Genomic DNA, 26907 nt, shown 5'->3' on the forward strand with positions numbered 1-26907 from the left:
GTGGGGCCCACCAAGCTCCTCTGTTCATGGGATTCTCCAGGCAAGAATACTGGAGTGGGTTGCCATTTCATCCTCCAGGGGATCTTCCCAACTGAGGGATCGAACCCGTGTCTCCTGGGTCTCCTGCATTGGTAGGCAGATTCTTTACCACTATGCCACCTGGTAAGCCATTCTAGTAAGTTTATACAGATCCAGTTGAGCGTCAGTTTCTAGTGATAAGGATGTTCTTTTCTTCCTGCTATAGGAAGGGTATTTTCTTCTCATGGGAGATTTTATGGCCTGTTTTTCAGGAGAAAAAGAGAGATCAGAGAGCCCTCCCTGCACCTGTTTTTTCTTAAGTGCCTTCAGTTCAAAATAGTCACTATGGCAGAGTGGCGTATTTTGGGATGGTGTGTCCTGAATTGTTTGGGGAGATGTCTGTGTGGAAGTCAGGGGGATGTTCTGAATATCTGTTGCTCAATGTACCAAATCACCCCAAAGCTTAGTGGCTTTTTATAACGGTAGTCATTTATAATTTCTTATTGTTTTCATGGGTCAGAAATTTGAGTGACTTGATCAAAGGGTTCTGGCTTAGGTGTCTCATGAGGTCACAGTCAAAGGATGGCTGGGAGTGGTGTCAGAGACAGAGACACAGAGGAGAATTAGAAGCAAGGGAAGCCAGGCCTGAACCTTTAAAAATTTCCACCATGTATAGATGATTTGGCAGTGAATAATGAGAAGCTCTGATTGAGAGACTGAAAGGCAGTCAGGAGAGTGTGATGTCATAGTAGCAGTGGAAGAGAATGGCTTCAAAGAGGATCCCCAACAGACGCTACTGAGAGGGCCAGTATGATGAACACTGATGCACAGAACACATCTGATTTGTGGTATGGAACTTAAGGGGGACTATTTTATTCAGGTAGTGGGGAATGGATTGAAGAAGGAATGGGAAACAAGGAAATGGAGACGAGTGTGGACACTCTTGAGAAGTTTGGCTCTATGTAGGGTGAGAAATGGGCTCCCCTCGTAGCTCAGCTGGCAAAAAATCTGCCTGCATTGTAGGAGACCCCAGTTTGATTCCTGGGTCAGGAAGATCCCCTGGAGAAGGGATAGGCTACCCACTCCAACATTCATGGGCTTCCCTGGTGGCTCAGATGGTAAAGAATACGCCTGCAGTGTGGGAGACCTGAGTTTGATCCCTGGGTTGGGAAGATCCCCTGGAGGAAGACATGGCAACCCACTCCAGTATTCTTGCTAGAGAATCCCCATGGACAGAGGAGCCTGGTGGGCTATAGTCCATGGGGTCTCAAAGAGTCGAACACCAATGAGAAACTAAGCACAGCACAGCACAGAGTGAGAAATAAGAGCTAGGCTCTTTCTCCTCAAAGGTTGATTCAAGGATTTGCAACATCAGCATCTCTTCATCTCCTAATTAGAAATTCAGCATCTCGGGCCTATCGCCAACATACTAAATTTGAATCTGCTGTTTAACAAGATGCCCAGGTGATTCTTATGTTTATGAAATTTTCAGAAGCACTGATCTGGGGTGGATTGTTTTTAATTTGTTAATGTATTTAAATACTGGTGAGAAGAATCCAGTAGAGAGGGAGGGATGGAAAATGAGAGAACATTGTCTGGAATTTCCAAGAAAAATGGTCCACTTAATATCTCCAATGTTGTGTCTCAATCTCTGGACTGGTGCTAGAAGGAGTAATCATAAAACCTGAAGTCTGATAGAGAGTGTTGACTTGAGGTGGCTACTTCAAGAAAAGCAAAAAACGGAAGTGCATCCTGATCCTTGAATCTAGTAAGAGAAAACTATAATTTAGGCTCAAACTTTGCAAACCTATTCCAAATTATGGAGAATAGCACATAATGTTTCAGTTTGTTTTTTTATTATGGAAATTTCCAAAATTATTCAGAAATGTAAAAAAGATTAACAATGTACTCTTCACTCAGTTAACAATCTTTTTTTTAACAAGCACTTTTATATTTTTTTGCTAGAATATTTTAAAGCAACACTTAGGCATCATATCATTTCCTCCCTAAATAATCCAATAGGCCACCCTAAAAATAATAATTTTTCATAAGTAACAAAATAAAAAGTAATTTCTTAATGTAATCTAACACCCATTTCTTATTTATGCTTCTCTGATTGTCAACAAAGTTTTTTTTTTTTCTTTCAGTTAGTTTGTTCCCAAACAATAACCATATAGTGTATTTGGGTATTATGTCTCTCAAGTATTTTTTGTTTGTTTGTTTTGGCTTGGCTTGCCAGGCCACTTGGCTTGCAGCATCTTGGTTCTCCTACCAGGGACTGAACTGGACGCCTGGCATTGAAAGCACTAAGTGCTAACCACTGGACCACCAGGGAATTCCTTCTCTCAAGCAGTTTTAATCCAGAACAACATTCCTCCCTTCTCTCCCCTACTCTTTTATGCTACTGATTTGTTTTAGAAACTGGTGAGCCGTGCTGTGGGATGTTCAGCAAAAGAATTTGAATGCATATTTCTTCATGGTGTGGTTTAACTTGTTTCTTTAGCTTCTAAATGTTCCGTGTGTTGAAAATTAGATCTAATCCCTTGAGAAGGTCTTTTTGGCGAGAATATTTCATAGGTAGTACTATGTACTTCATAATCCATCATATCAGGATGTACATAATGTCCAATTATCCCACTCAGGTTTTTTTTTTTTGTTTTTAATTTTTGGCTGCACTGTGAAGGATGTGAGATCCTAGTCCCCCCTGACCAGGGATGGAACCCACATGCCCTGCATTGGAAGGATTGAGTCTTAACCATTAGACTTCCAGGAAGTTCCCAATTATCCCTCTTTGACAGATAACACAAGTGGATTCCAGCACTGAAAGCTTGAGTCTTTCATTATAAAGTTTCCTATTAATCATTTACTCATTTTTTAAATATCCACTTATTTTTACCTTAATTAGTTATTTTATTAGAGGTTGAAAAATAATGCCTTTAAAAATTTTATGTGGAAAATGTAAAATATTTACAAAATTAGAGAAAATAATACAATGAATTTCCACATAGCTATCACCTAGCTTCACTATTTATCAGCACAGTGCCAATATCTATACCTTCCATTTCCACCACCCTAGATTATGGTTTTTCCAGTGGTCATGTATGGATGTGAGAGTTGGACTGTGAAGAAGGCTAAACACTGAAGAATTGATGCTTTTGAACTGTGGTGTTGGAGAAGACTCTTGAGAGTCCCTTGGACTGCAAGGAGATCCAGCCAGTCCATTCTAAAGGAGATCAGTCCCGGGTGTTCTTTGGAAGGAATGATGCTAAAGCTGAAACTCCAATACTTTGGCCACCTCATGCGAAGGGTTGACTCATTGGAAAAGACTCTGATGCTGGGAGGGATTGGGGGCAGGAAGAGAAGGGGACGACAGAGGATGAGATGGCTGGATGGCATCACTGACTCGATGGACGTGAGTCTGGGTGAACTCCGGGAGTTGGTGATGGACAGGGAGGCCTGGCGTGCTGCATTTCATAGGGTCGCAAAGAGTTGGACACGACTGAGTGACTGAACTGAACTGAGATTGTGTTATTTATTAAAACAAATCCCAAATGTCATAGAATTTTATCTGTAAATAACTTAAATATGTATTACTGAAGATGTAGAATTCTTTTAAAAAACTTAACTGTATTGTTCTTCTACCTAAATAGTTTTTAAAAGAATTCATTTATATCATCAAATAACCTGTGTTCGAATTTTTCTTATCCTTTTCCTTAAAAAAATTGTTCAGTTGTTTTGTCAGTATTAGAATCCAAATATGTTCCATTTATTATTGACATATGTCTTTATTTATTTTTTAAATTTAAATTTATTTATTTTAATTAGAGACTAATTACAATATTGTATTGGTTTTGCCATACATCAACATGAATCCGACACGGGTGTACACGTGTTCCCCATCCTGAACCCCACTCCCACCTCCCTCCCCATACCATCCGTCTGGGTCATCCCAGTGCACCAGCCCCAAGCATCCTATATCCTGCATCAAACCTGGACTGGCGATTCATTTCTTATGTGATATTATACATGTTTCAATGCCATTCTCCCAAATCATCCCCCCGCCCCACCACAGAGTCCAAAAGACTGTTCTATACATCTGTGTCTCTTTTGCTGTCTCACATATAGGGTTATCATTACCATCTTTCTAAATTCCATATATATGCGTTAGTATACTGTATTGGTGTTTTTCTTTCTGGCTTACTTCTGTATAATCGGCTTCAGTTTCATCCACCTCATTAGAACTGATTCAAATGTATTCTTTTTAATGGCTGAGTAATACTCCATTGTGTATATGTACCACAGCTTTCTTATCCATTTATCTGCTGATGGACATCTAGGTAGCTTCCATGTCCTGGCTATTATAAACAATGCTGCGATGAACATTGGGGGACACATGTCTCTTTCAATTCTGGTTTCCTCGGGTGTGTATGCCCAGCAGTGGGATTACTGGGTCATATGGCAGTTCTATTTCCAGTTTTTTAAGGAATCTCCACACTCTTCTCCATAGTGGCTGTACTAGTTTGCATTCCCACCAACAGTGTAAGAGGGTTCCCTTTTCTCCACACCCTCTCCAGCATTTATTGCTTGTAGACTTTTGGATCGCAGCCATTCTGACTGGCGTGAAGTGGTACCTCATTGTGGTTTTGATTTGCATTTCTCTGATAGTGAGTAATGTTGAGCATCTTTTCATGTGTTTGTTAGCCATTTGTATGTCTTCTTTGGAGAAATGTCTAATTAGTTCTTTGGCCCATTTTTTGATTGGGTCATTTATTTTTCTGGAATTGAGCTGTAGGAGTTGCTTGTATATTTTTGAGATTAGTTGTTTGTCAGTTGCTTCATTTGCTATTATTTTCTCCCATTCTGAAGGCTGTCTTTTCACCTTGTTTATAGTTTCCTTTGTTGTGCAGGAGCTTTTAATTTTAATTAGATCCCATTTGTTTATTTTTGCTTTTATTTCCAATATTCTGGGAGGTGGGTCATAGAGGATCCTGCTGTGATTTATGTCGGAGAGTGTTTTGCCTATGTTCTCCTCTAAGAGTTTTATAGTTTCTGGTCTTATGTTTAGATCTTTAATCCATTTTGAGTTTATTTTTGTGTATGGTGTTAGAAAGTGTTCTAGTTTCATTGTTTGACAAGTGGTTGACCAGAGTTCCCAGCACCACTTGTTAAAGAGATTGTCTTTAATCCATTGTATATTCTTGCCTCCTTTGTCAAAAATAAGGTGTCCATAGGTGCGTGGGTTTATCTCTGGGCTTTCTATTTTGTTCCATTGATCTATATTTCTGTCTTTGTGCCAGTACCATACTGTCTTGATGACTGTGGCTTTGTAGTAGAGCCTAAAGTCAGGCAGGTTGATTCCTCCAGTTCCATTCTTCTGTCTCAAGATTCCTTTGGCTATTTGAGGTTTTTTTGTGTTTCCATACAAATTGTGAAATTATTTGTTCTGCTGCTGCTGCCAAGTCGCTTCACTTGTGTCTGACTCTGTGCGACCCCATAGACGGCAGCCCACCAGGCTCCGCTGTCCCTGGGATTCTCCAGGCAATAACACTGGAGTGGGTTGCCAGTTCTTTCTCCAATGCATGAAAGTGAAAAGTGAAAGTGAAGTCGCTCAGTTGTGTCTGACTCTTAGTGACCCCATGGACTATACAGCCCACCAGGCTCCTCCATCCATGGAATTTTCCAGGCAAGAGTACTGGAGTGGGGTGCCATTGCCCTCTCCTAGCTCTGTCAAAAATACTGTTGGTAGCTTGATAGGGATTGCATTGAATCTATAGATTGCTTTGGGTAGTATACTCATTTTCACTATATTGATTCTTCCAATCCATGAACATGGTATATTTCTCCATCTATTAGTGTCCTCTTTGATTTTTTTCACCAGTGTTTTATAGTTTTCTATATATAGGTCTTTAGTTTCTTTAGGTAGATATATTCCTAAGTATTTTATTCTTTTCATTGCAATGGTGAATGGGATTGTTTCCTTAATTTCTCTTTCTATTTTCTCATTATTAGTGTATAGGAATGCAAGGGATTTCTGTGTGTTGATTTTATATCCTGCAACTTTACTATATTCATTGATTAGCTCTAGTAATTTTCTGGTGGAGTCTTTAGGGTTTTCTATGTAGAGGATCATGTCATCTGCAAACAGTGAGAGTTTTATTTCTTCTTTTCCAATTTGGATCCCTTTTATTTCTTTTTCTGCTCTGATTGCTGTGGCCAAAACTTCCAAAACTATGTTGAATAGTAGTGGTGAAAGTGGGCACCCTTGTCTTGTTCCTGACTTTAGAGGAAATGCTTTCAATTTTTCACCATTGAGGATAATGTTTGCTGTGGGTTTGTCATATATAGCTTTTATTATGTTGAGGTATGTTCCTTCTATTCCTGCTTTCTGGAGAGTTTTTTTTATCATAAATGGATGTTGAATTTTGTCAAAGGCTTTCTCTGCATCTATTGAGATAATCATATGGCTTTTATTTTTCAGTTTGTTAATGTGGTGTATTACATTGATTGATTTGTGGATATTGAAGAATCCTCGCATCCCTGGGATAAAGCCCACTTAGTCATGGTGTATGATCTTTTTAATGTGTTGTTGGATTCTGATTGCTAGAATTTTGTTAAGGATTTTTGCATCTATGTTCGTCAGTGATATTGGCCTGTAGTTTTCTTTCTTTCTTTTTTTTTTTTTTGTGGCATCTTTGTCAGGTTTTGGTATTAGGGTGATGGTGGCCTCATAGAATGAGTTAGGCAGTTTACCTTCCTCTGCAATTTTCTGGAAGAGTTTGAGTAGGATAGGTGTTAGCTCTTCTCTAAATTTTTGGTAGAATTCAGCTGTGAAGCCGTCTGGACCTGGGCTTTTTTTGCTGGAAGATTTCTGATTACAGTTTCAATTTCCGTGTTTGTGATGGGTCTGTTAAGATTTTCTATTTCTTCCTGGTCCAGTTTTGGAAAGTTGTACTTTTCTAAGAATTTGTCCATTTCTTCCATGTTGTCCATTTTATTGGCATATAATTGTCTATAGTAGTCTCTTATGATCCCTTGTGTTTGTGTGTTGTCTGTTGTGATCTCTTCATTTTCATTTCTAATTTTATTGATTTGATTTTTCTCCCTTTGTTTCTTGATGAGTCTGGCTAATGGTTTTTCAATTTTATTTATCCTTTCAAAGAACCAGCTTTTGGCTTTGTTGATTTTTGCTATGGTCTCCTTTGTTTCTTTTGCATATATTTCTGCCCTAATTTTTAAGATTTCTTTCCTTCTACTAACCCTGGGGTTCTTCATTTCTTCCTTTTCTAGTTGCTTTAGGTGTAGAGTTAGGTTATTTATTTGACTTTTTTCTTGTTTCTTGAGGTGTGCCTGTATTGCTATGAACTTTCCCCTTAGCACCGCTTTTACAGTGTACCATAGGTTTTGAAGGAGATCAGCACTGGGATTTCTTTGGAAGGAATGATGCTAAAGCTGAATCTCCAGTATTTTGGCCACCTCATGCAAAGAGTTGACTTATTGGAAAAGACTCTGATGCTGGGAGGGATTGGGGGCAGGAGGAGAAGGGGACGACAGAGGATGAGATGGCTGGATGGCATCACTGACTTGATGGACGTGAGTATCAGTGAACTCTGGGAGTTGGTGATGGACAGGAAGGCCTGGCGTGCTGTGATTCATGGGGTCGCAAAGAGTCGGACACGACTGAGCAACTGATCTGATCTGATAGGATTTGGGTTGTTGTGTTTTCATTTTCATTTGTTTCTATGCATATTTTGATTTCTTTTTTGATTTCTTCTGTGATTTGTTGGTTATTCAGCAGCGTTTTGTTCAGCCTCCATGTTGGAATTTATAATAGTTTTTCTCCTGTAATTGAGATCTAATCTTACTGCATTGTGGTCAGAAAGGATGCTTGGAATGATTTCAATTTTTTCGAATTTACCAAGGCTAGATTTATGGCCCAGGATGTGATCTCCTGGAGAAGGTTCCGTGTGCACTTGAGAAAAAGGTGAAATTCATTGTTTTGGGGTGAAATGTTCTATAGATATCAATTAGGTCTAACTGATCTATTGTATCATTTAAAGTTTGTGTTTCTTTGTTAATTTTCTGTTTAGTTGATCTATCCATAGGTGTGAGTGGGGTATTAAAGTCTCCCACTATTATTGTGTAATTGTTAATTTCCCCTTTCATACCTGTTAGCATTTGTCTTACATATTGCGGTGCTCCTATGTTGGGTGCATATATATTTATAATTGTTATATCTTCTTTTTGGATTGATCCTTTGATCATTATGTAGTGACCATCTTTGTCTCTTTTCACAGCCTTTGTTTTAAAGTCTATTCTATCTGATATGAATATTTCTACTCCTGCTTTCTTTTGATCTCTATTTGCATGGAATATCTTTTTCCAGCCCTTCACTTTCAGTCTGTATGTGTCCCCTGTTTTGAGGTGGGTCTCTTATAGACAACATATATAGGGATCTTGTTTTTGTAACCATTCAGCCAGTCTTTGTCTTTTGGTTGGGGCATTCAACCCATTTACATTTAAGATAATTATTGATAAGTATGATCCCATTGCCATTTACTTTATTGTTTTGGGTTCAAGTTTATACACCATTTTTGTGTCTCCTGTATAGAGAATATCCTTTAGCATTTGTTGGAGAGCTGGTTTGGTGCTGCTGAATTCTCTCAGCTTTTGCTTGTCTGTAAAGCTTTTGATTTCTCCTTCATATTTGAATGAGATCCTTGCTGGGTACAGTAATCTGGGCTGTAGGTTATTTTCTTTCATTACTTTAAGTATGTCTTGCCATGCCCTCCTGGCTTGGAGAGTTCCTATTGAAAGATCAGCTGTTATCCTTATGGGAATTCCCTTGTGTGTTATTTGTTGTTTTTCCCTTGCTGCTTTTAATATTTGTTCTTTGTGTTTGATCTTTGTTAATTTGATTAATATGTGTCTTGGGGTGTTTCGCCTTGGGTTTATCCTGTTTGGGACTCTCTGAGTTTCTTGGACTTGGGTGATTATTTCCTTCCGCATTTTAGGGAAGTTTTCAACTATTATCTCCTCAAGTATTTTCTCATGGTCTTTCTTTTTGTCTTCTTCTGGGACTCCTATGATTCGAATGTTGGAGCGTTTAATACTGTCCTGGAGGTCTCTGAGATTGTCCTCATTTCTTTTAATTCGTTTTTCCTTTTTCCTCTCTGATTCATTTATTTCTACCGTTCTATCTTCTACTTTACTAATCCTATCTTCTGCCTCCATTATTCTACTATTTGTTGCCTCCAGAGTGTTTTTGATCTCATTTATTGCATTATTCATTATATACTGACTCTTTTTTATTTCTTCTAGGTCCTTGTTTCTTGCAGTTTCTCAATCCTTGTCTCCAGACTATTTATCTGTGATTCCATTTTTATTTCAAGATTTTGGATCATTTTCACTATCATTATTCGGAATTCTTTATCAGGTAGATTCCCTATCTCTTCCTCTTTTGTTTGGTTTGGTGGGCATTTATCCTGTTCCTTTGTCTGCTGGGTATTCCTCTGTCTCTTCATCTTGTTTATATTGCTGAGTTTGGGGTGTCCTTTCTGTATTCTGGCAGTTTGTGGAGTTCTCTTTATTATGGAGTTTCCTCACTATGGGTGGGGTTGTATCAGTGGCTTGTCAAGGTTTCTTGGTTAGGGAAGCTTGTGTCAGTGTTCTGGTGGGTGGAGCTGTATTTCTTCTCTCTGGAGTGCAATGAAGTGTCCAGTAATGAGTTATGAGATGTCATTGGTTTTGGAGTAACTTTGGGCAGCCTGTATATTGGAGCTCAGGGCTGTGTTCCTGTGTTGCTGGAGAATTTGTGTGGTATGTCTTGCTCTGGAACTTGCTGGCCCTTGGGTGGTGCTTGGTTTCAGTGTAGGTATGGAGGCATTTGATGAGCTCCTATCAATTAATGTTCCCTGGAGTCAGGAGTTCTCTGATGTTCTCAGGATTTGGACTTAAGCCTCCTGCTTCTGGTTTTCGGTCTTATTTTTACAATAGTCTCAAGTCTTCTCCTTCTATACAGCACCATTGATAAAACATCTAGGTTAAAGATGAAAAGTTTCTCCACAGTGAGGGACAACCAGAGAGGTTCACAGAGTTACATGGAGAAGAGAAGAGGGAGGAGGGAGTTAGAAGTGACCCGAATGAGATGAGGTGGAATCAAAAGAGAGAGCAAGCTAGCCAGTAATCAGTTCCTTATGTGTGCTCCACAGTCTGGACCACTCAGAGATGTTCACGGAATTATACAGAGAAGAGAGAGGGAGGAAGGAGACAGAGGTGGCCAGGAGGATAAAAGGGGGGAATGAAAAGGAGAGAGACAGATCCAGCCAGTAATCAGTTCCCTAAGTGTTCTCCACCATCTGGAACACACAGAGATTCAGAGAGTTGGGTAGAGAAGAGAAGGGGGAGGGAGGAGACAGAGGTGACCTGGTGGAGAAAAAGGAGAGTCCAAAGGGGGAGAGAGCAGTCAAGCCAGTAATCTCATTCCCAAGTAAAAATGGGTACTGAAGATTGGGTTCTTAAAAGTACAAAATTGATAACAAATACCAAAAAGCAAAGATTAAAATTCTAGATTAGAGGTTGGATTTTCAAAAATACAATATTAAAGAAAAGAAGAAGAGAAAAAAAACAAAGTCACAAAAATTATTTTTAAAAATATATATATGAAGTTTGCTTTAAAAAATACTTTTTTTTGAAAAGTAATAGTAGGTTATAAAACTGAAAATTAAAGGAGTAATAGAGGACTTAAAATTTTTTTTTTAAGTTAAAAAAAAAAAGAAAAAGAAAAGAATGATCGTAAAAATAGTAAAAATATATCTAGAACTTTCTCTCTTGTTATTGTGGCCAGTGTGGGGTCAGTTCATTTTCGGATAGTTCCTTGGTCTGGCTTATATTTCTCAAGATCTATAGGCCCCTTCCTATGTAGTTGGTACGAACTACAGGGTTTTAATCTATTGCACCTGTCACTTCCAAGGTGGTTCCCTCGGTTTTAGTTTCTTCTGTTTGCTGGTCTCTTCAGTGTCTGATTTCTGCCCTGACACAAGGGGGGCGGTGGAGGACACTTTTTTTTTTTTTTAGGCTCACTTGTTCAGTCGCGCTGTGGGGAGGGAGGGAAGCTGCAAACAAATAACACTGGCGTGTGCTCGCAGTGCCTCAGCCTCACTGGGTCTGCCCCCGCTCATGGTGCATGTACCCTCCCTGCCCACACAAGCTCAGGCTCTAGGTTGCTCCGCCGGTAACCGTTTGAGGCCGGCCCTGGGCTGTATGCACCTCCCAGGTCTAAGCCGTTCAGGTTCAGGCACTCGGGTAATCCTCAGAGGCGCAGACTCCGTTGGGCCTGCGTTTTGTGCCCTTGCCAGGGAGCAGCTGAGATGATGAGGTGTTTGGCCAGCCCGGTCACTGCAACTTAACGCCTCTCCCATCCCTGCAGGTCGGTTTTCTGGGTTTACAGCCGGCGCACCTTCTCAGGCAGATGATGACTCCTTTCGAAGACAATGGGCTGCTTTTCTGGGTGCCTGATGTCCTCTGCCGGCATTCAGAAGTTGTTTTGTGGAATTTACTCAGCGTTTAAATGATCTTTTGATGAATTTGTGGGGGAGAAAGTGGTCTCCCCGTCCTATTCCTCTGCCATGTTAGGACTGCCCCTATTATTGACATATGTCTTTAGTTAATCTCTTTCAATCTAAACTTACCCCATTGTGCTAGATAATTTTATATGTCAACTTGACTAGGCCACGGAGTTCTCAGATATTTGGTCAAATACTATTGTGTTGTTTCTGTGAGAGGTTTTTTGGTTTGTTTGTTTTTGGTGGTTTTAACATTTAAATGAGTAGATGGAGTAAAGTAGATTGCTCTCTCTAATGGGGGTGGGTCTCACCCAATCAGTCGGTGGTCTGGATAGAACAAAAGGCTGTCCAGTTCCTGAATAAGGGAGAATTCCTCCTACCCAACTGCCTTTAGGGCTTCCCTTGTGGCTCAGCTGGTAAAGAATCTGCCTGTAATGCAGGAGACCTGGGTTCGATCCCTGTGTTGGGAAGATCCCCTGGAGAAGGGAAAGGCAACCCACTCCAGTATTCTGGCCTGGAGAACTCCATGGATCATATAGTCCATGGGGTCGCAAAGCTGGGTTATTTTTCCCCCTGCCTTTGGGTTCAAGCTTCTTCAGCTTCAGCTTCTCCTAGGTCTAGAACCTGCTGGCTTTTGGAGTAGAAGTATGCTATCAGCTCGCCTATGTTTCTGGCTAGCTGACTGCAGACCTTAGGACTTGTCAGTCAACCTGTAACCAAGTGAGCCAATTTCATAATAGTTCAGTCTTCTCTAGATCTGTGTGTCTGTCTGTCTGTACTATAGATTCTGTTTCTCTGGAGAACCTTGATTAACGCTCCCATAAATCTCCTTTTCTCCCCCCTTCTTTTTGCCCTTGTTGTTTTTTGTGTTGAAGAAACTGGGTTGTATTTCCACTGCCCACTGGAGTTCGCATCCCAGTCTTGTCATTTGACATGTTTCTCTGTCCTTTATATTTCCTGTAAATTGAATCTAATGATTAACCAGATTGACATCGGAGTTTTAATTTCCAAGAGAGTTTTGTGAGTGGTGATGTGTGTGCTTCTGTCATGTGGTACGGAAATCCAGTTGTGTTCTTTGTGATGTTAGCAGCCTCACTGATGATCACTGACCAGATTAATTCATTAGAGATGGTAAGATGCTGATATTCTAATTCTGTTGTTCCTTTTTTCCATCTGTAATTCTATAAAGACCAAATTTAATCATCAAGTATTGGTTACTCTGAGGTAGTGTGTATAGGAAATACAGGAGTAATGATGAAATCTTTGCTCTGTTTACCAGTTTCCAAATATAATGAATCAGTTCACTAGCACCTTCCAAAAGTGACCAATTAGTTGGATTTTTTTAATTTAAATTTTAATTTTTTTTTTGATTTTTTTTAAAGTATCATTTTAAACACAAGGCTTACATACACTTGATGTGTTTTAATCTGTTGCAGTTATTAACCTCAGTAATGTTCAAATTTACCATTCTTGGCCAGTGAGAGCTTAGTCTAGAAGGTTCCTAAGTTCTTTTGATATGAACCTAGTAGCGGAGAAGGCGATGACACCCCACTCCAGTACTCTTGCCTGGAAAATCCCATGGATGGAGGAGCCTGGTGGGCTGCAGTCCATGGGGTCGCTAAGAGTCAGGCACGACTGAGCGACTTCACTTTCACTTTTCACTTTCATGCATTGGAGAAGAAAATGGCAACCCACTCCAGTATTCTTGCCTGGAGAATCCCAGGGACACTAGGAGGAGCCTAGTGGGCTGTCGTCTATGGGGTCGAACAGAGTCAGACACGACTGAATCGACTTAGCAGCAGCAGCAGCAGCAGTCTCTGGAATCAGCCACTCCTCCACAGAAGCTCTTAATGAGGAATGGTCTGTAGCGAACACAGTCTGGCCACTAGGGTTCTCCTCGCTCCATGTGAGCTCGGAGATCTCCTTTCCTGATTCTTGGACTGAAGAATTCCTATAGAAAGTCACTTTGCCTTACAGACAAAAATTTATCCAATGTTTAAGGGTTAGATAAGAAAGAGATTAGAGGTGGAGAGAGCTGGTGTGGATTCTGGCAGATACCTCCAGTTTATAATCCCTGTCAGAAAAATCAAGTGTTTCTGATCTGAAAATACCCTGGGGCAGAACTTAACTATGGCTTCCGTGGGGAGTGGGGACAATGTAAAGGGGACATCCCATAGTCTACCTAGGCCATCCTCAGGGTCTGCATGGCTTCAGACTGTGCCCACAAGCTAGTGTCTACTTGGGATGAAAAGAAAAAGGCCAAAGACTCAAAATTTAAAAATAAATATTTGTTGTTTCCAACAATTGCATGGCAATTAGGAAGCAAGGAAATGCTTACCAGCAAGTAGCCAAAAAACCATCACAGCCTGGTTCCTTAACACACCAAGATTATATGATTCATTTTATTCTCAAAAGGACAACTTGAGATCCTGTGGTCAGTGGGGATATTGAAACCTTGAGACTCTCTCAGGTAAGGAGAAGAGGACATCCTGACACTTAGGAAGCAGAGATGAAATTCTGTGATATTCATGAGGGAAGAAGAAAGTGGACTTTATTTATAACTGTAAGTTAGAAAAGGTGAAAATGCTGCTCTATGTTATTCTTATTTATTTATGGCTGCTCTGGGTCTTCATTGCTGCAACGTGGGCTTTCTTTAGTTGTGACAAGCACGGCTCCTCTCTGGTTGCAGTGCATGGACTTCTCATTGTGATGGCATGGGCTCTAGGGCAAGGGTTTCAGTAGTTATGGCTCATGGACTCTGGAGGGAGGGCTCAGTATTTGTGGTGGATGGGCTTAGCTGCCCCGAGGTATGTGGGATCTTCCCAGACCAAGGATTGAACCTGTGTCTCCTGCATTGCTGGGCAGACTTTTAACCACTGGACCACCAGGGAAGTCCAAAAAAATGCTATTTTAAAAAGAGGCCGAAACATGTGTTTGAATAAGATCACAGCGTTAATCCCGTAAAATATTAAGGATTCATTTTGTTGAAACTTCAGCTCTCTTTCTGTCATTGCAACCATTTACTTTCTTGCAGAGGGACTGATTTTATCTTCGTTTATCAATCAGAACTTGCATCCGAGAACTGCCCCTTCACCCCTTCTCTGGTACACTGATTATATTGCCCCTTGCCAAGACTTTCTGATTAGGTGGCTCTTTTGTTCTTCTCATGAAGCAGGAAAACCAGTGTAGGCTGTCTTATAACCGGAAGGATCCCACTGTCCAGGATGCAGTAAGGAGTGTTTTAATAATGTTGGTCACCTCTCTTTATTAGGTTTGATCTACAGTTAGATAGCCCAAATTTCAGATCCTTCTTCCTTATCTACAGAGCCATCTCATCAGAGGAGCTGTGATCCTCTTAGATCACCTCCAAGAACCCGGGTCTGAGGAATAGTGACTGACACTCATGCACCCGCACCATAGGGAGGGTGGGTTCTGGCATCGGATTGCCTAGGTTCAACTTCTAGCTGTCACTTACCAGCTGGGTGACCTCAGCCACGTATTTAACTCTGTTTCATGTGTTTTTGCATCCTCACCTCTAAAATGGTGATTATATTATTTCTCTGCCTTGTATGACTGCTATGAAGAATGAGCCAAACACTATGAAAAATTCTTAGCATGATGTTTTAAGTTCTGGTATATTAAAAAAAATGCTCGATGAATGATATCTGTTATAATTTTTTTTTAATATTTGTTTATTTTTGGTTTTTGGGTCTTAGTTCACATGCTCTTCATTGTAGCTTGTGGGCTTTCTAGTTGTGGCACACAGGCTTAATTGCCCCCTGGCATGGGGCATCTTAGTTCCCTGACCAGGGATCAAACCCTAGTCCCCTGCATTGGAAGGCAGACTCTTAACCACTGGACCACCAGGGAAGTCCTGATAATTGTTATTATTATCCTTCATGTGGTAATGTAGTCTACTGAAGCAGAAACAGTTCAACATCCCTGGAGGGACAATTCCAGCCTTAGTCATTGTCACAAGTGCTGCTTTGATATTGGATTACATTCTTTTGTTTGAACGAATAACCTTTGTTTCTAGAAAAGAAGAGTTGGCTTCTCTAATTTTACTTTTCAGAAATCTTTAAGGGGCCAATTGAAGAGAAAAAAGAAAATGGATACTGTGAATGTAAGGAACACCTAAGGAGTTTACCTGGGAGTGAGAGGAGAGAATGGATATAAAATAGGTTTTCCAGAATGATCAGCAGGAAAATTCCTTAAAACAAGCATGATTATGGCCAGGGAGACAGGGATGAAGGATGAAAAAAGCAACCTGTGTCCCAGAATCTGGTGCAAGAAGAAAAGACAAGTCAGTTAAGACTTTAGCATGAATTTTTTGTGTTTTTAGACATGATAAAATATATATAAGATCATTTTGTGTATTATGATCCATACATATAAGTCAGCTATAGTTAGATAACATTAATACAGTACAAGGAAAAGTTAGTGAACAATGTATTATTTTTTTATTCCTTATTGAGGTACAAAAGGAGGATTTTTGAAAAATAGTGTAACCATTAATTTTAATTTGTCTTCAGTTTCTGTACCCCAAATGAAAGGTTTTCTTGCCCTAACACCAGGGTAATAATTTTCTTCCAGTAATTGAGCCCACTGACAGTGGCAACATTCACATGAACTCCCCGCCCCGCCCGGCCACCACCCTGAAGAGGACAAAAAAAAGCTGCTCCTAAATACAAGGTAAGTCTCATTCAGCCCTCCTTTCCTTTGCTTGGTTCCTGTTTTGTTTTAGATAATAGACTAAGGATTTTTTGGTTTTGGTTTTGATTTTTCCTTTGTTGACTCTTTCTAGGAACTCTTGAATCCTAATTCTAAAATGAAGCTTCCGGCCAGGGAGCACCATCACACTTTCATTCTTTGTCTTCTACATCAAAGACCACCTTTACTGGACTTTGTTATCATCTCGTTTGATTTTTCTGGTTTATTGCATTTATCTTTAGTCAGTGAGTTGAAACATTCCTTATGTACAATAAATCTCCCCAATTTCAGTGGGTTGCTTCTTGATGTTTTTAAGGTACCTATAGAGTTCTTTGTGGCTTCATTTTATATAAGAACAAACAACTACCACAGAGATGTGGGGCTTGACTAAGTTTACGTATCATTAAAAAAAAGCCAGTCTTGCAGATAAGCAACTATTACCTTCTGTAACTTTAAATACATGTTATTTATATTTAATAACTGAATAAAAGATGCAAGGATAAGTTATGAGGATATAATATAACTTATTATTAAATATAATAAACACATTTTTGTTTCTAGGGTTTATATGAGATGAACATGACTACTTATTCATTTTGGTTTATGTTTAATGTGTTTGATTTCAGAGCTTTGTCTTATGAGTGAATGTTCATAGAACAATTTATACACTGGAATATAAAAGCATATATAGAATTTTTAACAGCTTCTGTGAATCCTTCATATAATTTTGAACTAAGTGGGAAACAAAAAATAGTAAATATTTTTCTTTCTAGTTTACAGAAGAGCAAAGACTAAAGTAACTTTTTAAATGATCTCATTAGTTTAAAAGTAGGGAATTAATTGTATAATTAAAACTGAAAACAGTTTGATTTGTGGTAGCATTGGGATTATGAATGAAATTTTCTTCATTTTATTTCAATTTATGTTAAGGCTGTATGGCTATTATATGTGACAAATAAATAAAATTAGCTATTGAAAAAACAGCATTATATATGATATATATATAAAGTAAATTATTTTTCAATTCTATGTTTAAAACATTGAAAACTATTAAAATGTCTCTATTTTTATAATTGCATCTGAAGCTAATAATTTTAAAAAGATTGGTTATTATCATAGACAGTGTTAAACCAGGTAAAGAATCTGATTTGTCGTTAATAATTGACTAGTAGAAAGATATAGCTATTATCTAAAGAAAATGCTGAAGCATTTTAATTTAGTTGCATAGCATAGAATACAGTGAATTCTCAATTGGAACAAAATAAACCCACAAATAATCAGAGTTTTCTCCGGTCAATGTTTTAAGGAGAAGCAGGAAAAATTAAGAACGTATGTATACTGTGTGTCTATCTTCAAATTTCCAGTAGGTGTTTGGCTCCATTAGAAACTGAGGTCAGTTGTTTTGTCTAGATTTAGACAATTTTTTATAAAGTTTGAAGTTAAAGGTCAATACTGAGTTGAACAAAAATCAATTAAAAACACTGATGTCCTCAAAGAAAATCATTATTCTTTATTCACTATGAATTAAATAATATGTAGCAAGATAAACAGATGGGTTCCAAATTGGGAAAGGAATACATCAAGGCTGTATTTTGTTACCCTGCTTATTTAACTTATATGCAGAGTACATCATGAGAATTGCTGGACTAGATGAAGCACAAGCTGGAATCAAGATTGCTGGGAGAAATCTCAATAACCTCAGATATGCAGATGACACCACCCTTATGGCAGAAAGCAAAGAACTAAAGAGCCTCTTGATGAAAGTGAAAGAGGAGAGTGAAAAAGTTGGCTTAAAACTCAACATTCAGAAAACTAAGATCATGGCATCGGGTCCCATCACTTCATGGCAAATAGATGGGGAAACAGTGGCAACAGTGAGAGACTTTATTTTGGGGGGCTCCAAAATCACTACAGATGGTGACTGCAGCCGTGAAATTAAAAGATGCTTGCTCTTTGGAAGAAAAGCTATGACCAACCTAGCAGCATATTAAAAAGCAGAGACATTACTTTGCCAACAAAGGTCCATGCAGTCAAAGCTATGGTTTTCCAGTGGTCATGTAGGATGTGAGAGTTGGACTATAAAGAAAGCTGAGTGCTGAAGCATTGATGCTTTTGAACTGTGGTGTTGGAGAAGACTCTTGAGAGTCCCTTGGACTATAAGGAGATCCAACCAGTCCATCCTAAAGGAAATCAGTCCAGAATATTCATTGGAAGGGCTGATGCTGAAGCTGAAACTCCAGTACTTTGGCCACCTCATGCAAAGAGTTGACTCATTGGAAAAGACCCTAATGCTGGGAGGAATTGGGGGTAGGAGGTGAAGGTAATGGCAAAGAATGAGATGGTTGGATGGCATCACCGGCTCAATGGACATGAGTTTGAGTAAACTCTGGGAGTTGGTGATGGACGGGGAGACCTGGCATGCTGCAGTCCGTGGGGTCGCAAAGAGTCGGACACGACTGAGCAACTGAACTGAACTGAAGATAAACAGAAACACAGAACCACGGCAGCATTTTGTCTTGACATGGAGTAAAAATGAGAATTTTAGATGTAGCCTGTAGGCTCTACAAGATGTTTACTCTTTCAAAGCATGTCTCATTGCCTAGGCCAGTTTGGTTTAGCCAACATTACTATATAGGTCTTTTGCCTGGGGTAGACATTATACCAGGAGCTAGAGACTCCAAAATCTTTGAAGTTGATCATTTTCCCTCCTGTTCTCACTTCCCAGGAATCAAGCAATGGTATTTTGTTTGCGTAGCCATTTAAGCAAGTGTGAAACATTGCAGAAAAAGATATAAAACATAAAAGTCTGTTTAATGAATAATTAGAATAATGCAGGTATAATCACCCACAAGAAATAATACAAACAGTAGTGTGATCACTTCCCATAGCAAAGGATAAGATAACACTAGCATCCCCAGAACACCTACAACTAACTCCCTGTGACCTTTCCCCTTAATATCCCTTGTCATCTTCCCTAGAGGTAACTTCTCACTATGGTAATCACTTCTTTGTTCTACTTTCTAGTGTTCTTTTAAAACCATCTCAGTAGGTATTTCCTCAATAATACAGTTTAGTTTTGCTTACATTTGAACTTCATGTAAATGAACATTTTGTAAATCCTATCCATATTATTTTTTCTTGTTTCTGTCATTCAGCATTGTTAGATTCACCCATGTTGCTTCATGTAGTTGGTTTTTCCATTTTGATTATTCTGTACCATTTTTACTTACCCATTCAACTGATGCTGGAAATTAACATTGTTTTCATTTTGTGCCTCTTATAAACTATGCTTACTCTTGATATGTCCCCTGGTTCTCATATGTATACATTTCAGTCTTGAGTGTGTATAGCCAGGGGAGGAACTGGGTGGGCATATTGTTCACTTTATGTATCCGGCTGTTTTTCAGTCATTGTACCAATTCACATTCCCTCTGCAATGTATGGGAGTGCTCACATAGAACAGGGGTGTGTGTGCTATGCTCCACAAAGCGTTCTTCAGTGGCTGCAGAAGAGGGCAGGGCAGGCGGTGGCCAGTTCTATGTTCCTACTTCAATTCACTCAGTGCAGCTGTCATGTTTCCATATTGAGCATCAGCAAACTTTTAGCGGGAAAAAAATTTGCATGAATTGAAAGGGATTGAAGATAACTGATCAGGAAGGCAAATTATATACCTAAAACATAGGTTCAGTAAATGTTTGTTGAATAATGAATAAATGAATGAATGACAAAAAAAAAAGAATGAATAGATTTTCAGAATTGAGGGCTGTAAGAGAATATCTGTGGGCTTCCCAGTTGGCTCAGACAGTATAGAATCTGCCTGCAATGTGGGAGACCTGGGTTCGATCCCTGGGTCGGGAAGATCCCCTGGAGAAAGAATGGCAGCCCACCCCAGTGTTATTGCCTGCAGAATCTCATGGACAGAGGAGCCTGGTAGGTTACAATCTATGGGATCACAAAGAGCTGGACATGACCGAGCAACTAACACATTCACAAGAGAATATCTAGCTCTTTCCAGCTATGGCCTCTGTTCACAGGCAAATGGGCTGTAGGGAAAGGTTATGTGAAGAGCAGGGATTTGTCTTGCTTGTATTTCTGTTTTCTAGTATCCAGAGAGGAACAGAGAGAGTCAGTGTGAGTTAGAAGAGAGAGCGGATGGAGACAGAGATATGGAAAGAGATTAGAGGAAGGGGGGAAGAAGTGAAGCAAAGGGGTCATTTTTTTCTCTACAAGTCATCCTCTTCCATTTTGCTGAGGGCGTTCCCAGAGCACAATCTGAAAACCAGTGGCCACCAGAGAATCCCTTTCTTGGTCTCATCACAGCTCAGCTTCTCCACCTTTGAGTTATTTTGTTCTTGATGTTCCTTGGGAGCTTGGGTTTGTGTCAGTCTGGAGAACTTCACAACATCTCATTGATCTTACCAGCTTCCCTTTGACAGATTCTTAAAACTCCTTAAACGCAGCTGCAAGGACTTCCCCATAACTGGGTCTCAAGGTTGCTCAGGAGGCCAGGGGCTTCCAGAAGCTGTGTTCATCGTTGATGTCCTACTTGCTGATGCCCCTCAACCACAATTAGCTTGTAGTCTCTTTTAGTTCAGGCAACCCATATATAAGTATGTACGCCTGCTATATACTTTTATAATCCTTGATACTATATTAACCAAAAAGGAAAACATTCAAGAATCCTGGGAGCCGTTTATTCCAAAAAATGATTTAACTAAAAGGAATGTGATCTTCTTAATAACATCTTTTCTGTCCTCATTTTATTCAGAGTGCTTACATAATTAAATTCTAATGGTGATGAAAGTGGTAAGCTACCTGAAAGTAATCAACACTATCTACTTTAACTTTTCTCTTTTCTTTAAGGCTCTATTTCAAGTTCTTTCACTTGTGGGTATACACATTTCCCAATTTCAATAGAGGCTTTTCTCCACTTTAGGAAAAAACCTACATAATTTTCTTTAAGGTTAACATTAATATGGAATTCAAACCCACTCATACAGTAATTCTGTCATTCACATCTATGGCTATAATTGAGAATCTTGCATTATTTGATCTAAGGATAATCAAAGTGAATAGGACTATGGTCAGATCAAAGTGGGTTTTCAACACATGCAACAGCAAAACTAAATGGAGTAATTTAATACTGACTAATATAATATTCAGTATTCATGGAGTGCGTCCCTCGATTTCCTCAGACGAAGTTATTATTCCCTCTAATGGACAAATCTGAATAAAGAAACCATCACACACACACAAAAAAGAAACCATCACAGACGCAATTGCGTATCAGTTTTGACACCTGGAAATTCTTACCATATGCGAACTACTTTTCAAAGACATTCATTCATTGTATAATCATCTGTTGAGTGCCTATTAGGCCCTGTGTTTTGCACTGAGAGTACAAAAGCAAATTAAAAGAAAACCATAAGTGATTGGTCCCTTACTGATTATTTGAGTGGCAAAGAATTGAGAGAAAGACTAGAAAAGAAGTGAGACAGCAATTAAAATTACTAGGTAGTGGGATACATGCTATGATTGAGGTAAATGGAAGGTGAAATGAGAATTTGGGATCAGATGGCATACAGCAATGATGGATGGGACTTGGGAAAACTTTCTAGAGTCCCTGAATCTGAAAAATTGTAAGAGCCAGGCAAAGGGAGATGGCAAGGACATTCTAAACAGAAGTGGGCAGGAAATGCAAAAATCCAGAAGTAAGTCTTTCTTGTGTCTTATGGCCCCAGAACTGCAAAAGGTTATTATGACTAGAGATTATATGAGGGCTGGAGAGTGATAAGAGATGAGGCTGGAGAGGTGAGTAGACACCATATCATAAAAGGCCTATAGCCCGTTGTACTGGGTTGAGTAGTGTCCCCCCTAAAAGGTCATGCTGGGTTAGAGTTCAGGTAATCTTAGTGAGTCATATATTGGCAGAAAAATCAAGTTCACAGAGGGAGGAAACAGATGAAAGTTAAAAGAAAAAAAAAAGAAAATTCAAGTGAAGTTGTGTTGGGAGATACAGAGTTTGAGGAAAGAGATTCCTTTGGGAACCAATTTTACCTGGAACCTCAGAATGTGAGCTTTTGGAAATAGGGTCTTTACTGATGAGGTTGGTTAAGGATCTCAAGGGGAAATCCTTCTGGATTAAGTGTGGGCCTTAATCCAATGACTGGTGTCCTTAGAAGAAGAGGAGAGGACCCAGACACACAGAGAAGGAGTTCACGTGAAGCTGAAGGTGGAGCTTGGAGTGATGCGGCTCAAGTCAAGGAATGCCAAAGATTGCTGGGAGACACCAGAATCCAGAAAAGAGAGAAGAAAGATTCTTCCCTAGAGACTTCAGAGAGAGCACGGTCCTGCCAACATATTGATTTTGCACCTTTAGCCTCTAGAACTTTGAAAGAATACATTTCTGTGGTTTTAAGTCATTAAATTTGTGCCAATCTGTTACATCAGCCCTGGGCAACTAACATAATCATAATAAGGAGTTTTAACTAACATACAGACATGTATGTCAGGTGTCAGCCTTGACATGTCCTATGACAAGATTTAAGTAAAGAAGTGACATTATTGGTACTTTAAAAAGGTCACTCTGGCTACATTGTAGAGGTTGGGTGTGAAGAAAGAGAGACTGAATATGGGGATATGTTGGGAGGATCTAGGAAAGGGCAGCGTTAAGTTGTGAAGTGAGGAGGGGATGAAAAGAAGTGGCTAGATTTGTGAAATAGTATAAAAGGTAGATTTGGCAGGATTTCATCATTATTTCTTAGATATGAAGGATTTGTGAAGAGTAAAATGTCAAGAACTCTCGACATACAGTCTATCTTTCCCACAACTCGTTTGAAAAAACATCTATTCCTATCTACAGCTCCAGTTAAGGCAGAGGACATAGGCATGACATATTTGCACCATTTGAGTCAGTTTAGGTTGGGGCAATCTGAGTCTCTTCTGGTATGAACAGCAACATCAGAGAAATGCTGATGTGGGCTTGGCCTGAAAGGTCATGCTGCTGCTGCTGCTGCTTCTGTTAAGTCGCTTCAGTCGTGTCCGACTCTGTTCGACCCCCGTAGACGGCAGCCCACTAGGCTCCCCCGTCCCTGGGATTCTCCAGGCAAGAGCACTGGAATGGGTTGCCATTTCCTTCTCCAATGCATGAAAATGAAAAGTGAAAGTGAAGTTGCTCAGTCGTGTCCAACTCTTCGAGAGCCCATGGACTGCAGCCTACCAGGCTCCTCTGTCCATGGAATTTTCCAGGCAAGAGTACTGGAGTGAGCCATATATTATCAGAAAAATCTGGTTCACAGAGGGAGGAAACAGATGAAAGCAAAAAAAGAAAGAAAAAACTCAAGTGGGAAATACAGAGTTTGAGGAAAGATACTCTTTGAGAGCTGATTATAATTCTTACAAATGCCTTCCATGAGATTATTCTTAAGCATGTGATAAATCTTCTTTTGCAAAATCCAGTGGTTTTTCCATTTTGTAATCACACTATCTCATACTGTCATACAAGATCTCTGGCATGGATCACTGGATAGATGGCAGTATGATTTATCAAGAGGGAAGAATGGGAGGGAAAACAAGTTTTGAGGAAAAATAATGAGTTCAGATTTGGACACATTACCTTTAGGGTGCTTTTATAACAGGTAGACAAGTCCACTGTGGACACAGAAGATATTATGAGAATGTTTTGGACTAGAGTTCAGCTCTGGAAGCCATCACCCCATAAATATTAATTGGCACCCTTTTCTTCCAAGGTAAGTGGAAAAAGAAGGCTCAGGGTGCTAGAAAGTCTGACATCTGAAGGTCTTCCGTATTCCAGAAAGAGGAATCCACAGAGGAGGACAAGAAATAATAGCTAGAAACGTAGAAGAATAGTCAGAAAAAGTGTGAGGGTGGGGTGGGGTGGACTGTTAGAAAGTTGAGAAAGGAAAGTACTTCAAAGAGGGCAAGAGCATCGTCAGCTGCTGGGGTGAGTACGTAGTGTTTTTTAATTTATTTATTTTTTTAATCAAGGAAGAAGCCACTGGTGACTTTGGCAAGAGGAGACTTGAGGAAGTAATGGGAGCAGAGGAAGACTATGAGTGGAAACTACGGATGACGTTTTCAACGGGCTGGCTGTAATGGGGAGAAAGACGTTGCGGTAAACAGACGGGAACACAGGACAAAGGGAGGTATCTATTTGCCTAAGATGGCGGAGACTTAGACTGAGGGAAGAAAGCTGGTAGCATTTGATGCTAATTGAGAATCATTAATTAATTAATCAAGGTCTCTAGAAACGTTGCAGAGATAGATGCAGTGCCCTCTTTCATTGTGGTGAAAGGGAATGGGAATAGAGTTTTTTTTTTTTTTAAGGCAAGAATGCAAATAAATTTGTTGACAAGAAAAGTAAAAAGCGGAGGAATTTTTTCCTGATGATTTCTAATTTGTCTCTGCATAGTAAAGTGAGGTACTGGAAGTTAAATCTGTGCTGAGGAAACATAACGTAAAGGTAATTTGGAAAGGCAAATTACCTGAGAAATGCCTTATCCACCCTCCAGACTAATTCCAAATGTGAAACAGGTGTGAGTACTTAGGAAGTGACCTGTAGAAGGGAAAACAACTTCTGGGGTCATCAAAACTATATAAACTCTAAATGAGTTCTTTGTAAAGATCAGTATAAATGCAAACACAGATGTGTGTGTGTGTGTGCACACACATATGTTTACACGTACATATGTATGCATATGGGCTTCCCTGGTGGCTCAGCGGTAAAGAATCCGCCTGCAATGCAGGAGCCACAGGAGACTCAGGTTCAGTCCCTGTGTTGGGAAGATCCCCTGGAGGAGGGCATGGAAACCCTCTCCAGCATTCTTGCCTGGAGAATCTCATGGACTGGGGAACCTGGCAGGCTATAGTCCATAGGGTCGCAAAGAGTAAGACATGACTGAAGCGACTGAGCATGCCAGCATATGGACACATACCATTTTAAGTTTGAAAAAGAAAATACAATAGAGGTCAAAAGAATTATACAAGAACATCTTGTGTAGTCCATGGTAATAAACTGAAAATGTGGAGGGAACAAATTTTTTTCTGGCAAAATATAAATAACTGAAAGTTAAAAAAAAAACCCAAATACCAATATCATAGGAAGTATTAGACAAGTTAAATCTACTACTTAAGAAAAGGTTCCAGCCTGTCTTTTCTGTTTGAACTGTATTTTAGAGTAACTAAAGAGTTGATAAGGGAAGATTCTTCTTTGTTGAGGAATTTTAATTAATAAATGCAGAAGGAAGGATACAATAAGAAAGTCACCATTTTTATAAACCCTAATAAAACAGTGGCTTTAAGGAATGCTCATTAATGGCTGCTAAAACTATGAGGTGAAAGGTTGATGGGGAACTTTATAATAAATAGATCAGACTGTCAATAGTGGAATTCATGCACCAATCTCAATGTCATTGTAAGTGGGACAACTAGACATTAAGGACAATCATCATGTGATGTAGTATGGAGAATACCTCGCCACATATGAAGAATCCTCCATGAAAAAAAAATTGAGCTTAAATATAATCAAGCCTTTATCTGATTTTCAGTCTACAAAAAATGAGAAAAGAGGAACAAGTTAAGCAACACTAAAAGGAAACAATGGGCTTCCCTGGTGGCTCAGATGGTAAAGAATCTGCCTGCAGTGCAAGAGACCTGGGTTTAATCCCTGGGTCAGGAAGATCCCCTGGAGAAGGGAAGTCTAGAATCTGGAATATTCTGTAAGACAAATAATCATTTATTTCAACAAATGATATGGCAGGGCAGAGAGGGGGTGGTTGAGAAGGTAAGAGGGAACTTTTATAAACTGAGAGAATCAACATACAATGCTGTAGATTTTGTTTGGATTCTGATTCAAATAAATGAACCATAAAAGGATCTTTTTTAAACAATCGAAAAATTTTTTGTTAGGTGTAATAAGGTGGCTGTGGAAAGGACACTAGAGTGGGGACTTACAGAAAAGGAAATGGCAGTAGCAGTAACAGAGGAAAATATAAAACAGAAGAAGGGTATTGAATGAACCACTAAAGATAGTAGGTAATATACTGCAGAGTATGGCCAGTTTAGTTAGGTACATGTAATGTCTCAAAAATACAAATATCTTATTTGTTGATACTGTAATCCCGTGTTCAGTAATTTTGTAATAGAAAATTAGTATAAAGGGATATATGAACCGGGATGTTTATTGTATCATTTTTTGGTTGTAGCTGAAATTAGGACTTGTATTACATCCATCAACAGGCAAATGACTGAATAGTTTGCAGTCTGTCCATATAATGGAATATGCAGCTATTGAGAAGACTTAACTTAGTGTTAAATATATTGATCTGGAAAGAAGTCCATGAAACAAGTGAAAAAATGCAAGTTTCAAAGTAAGGGGCATGGATTATTCCATTTATTGTAAAGCATACATATATAAGGAGAAGGAAAAAAATCCAATATGTGTATATTTCTGTGTCATTGTCTAGTTATCAGAAGAGAGATATAATATAGTTTTATATTTTATTATGTGATTTTATGTATGATTAAATATAAAATATTAATTGTGATGAACTAGCATGATTAATTGGAGAAGGCAACGGCACCCCACTCCAGTACTCTT

The 26907-nt window shown here is 39.3% G+C and overlaps 1 long non-coding RNA gene across 2 annotated transcripts; it reads left to right on the forward strand.

Annotated features, from left to right (window-relative positions):
* Positions 1-661: 661 nt before the first annotated feature.
* LOC139178055 (uncharacterized) lies at positions 662-26650 on the forward strand. 2 transcript variants are annotated; one of them, XR_011562486.1, is made up of 3 exons: positions 662-866; positions 16173-16271; positions 24297-26650. It is a non-coding gene; the product is annotated as an uncharacterized lncRNA (long non-coding RNA). The 2 variants fall into 2 exon arrangements; XR_011562487.1 differs by lacking the exon at positions 24297-26650 and adding an exon at positions 16384-16563.
* Positions 26651-26907: the final 257 nt, after the last annotated feature.

The sequence above is a fragment of the Bos indicus genome, chromosome 20, assembly GCF_029378745.1.
Source record: "Bos indicus isolate NIAB-ARS_2022 breed Sahiwal x Tharparkar chromosome 20, NIAB-ARS_B.indTharparkar_mat_pri_1.0, whole genome shotgun sequence".
NCBI classification, from domain to species: Eukaryota; Metazoa; Chordata; class Mammalia; order Artiodactyla; family Bovidae; genus Bos; species Bos indicus.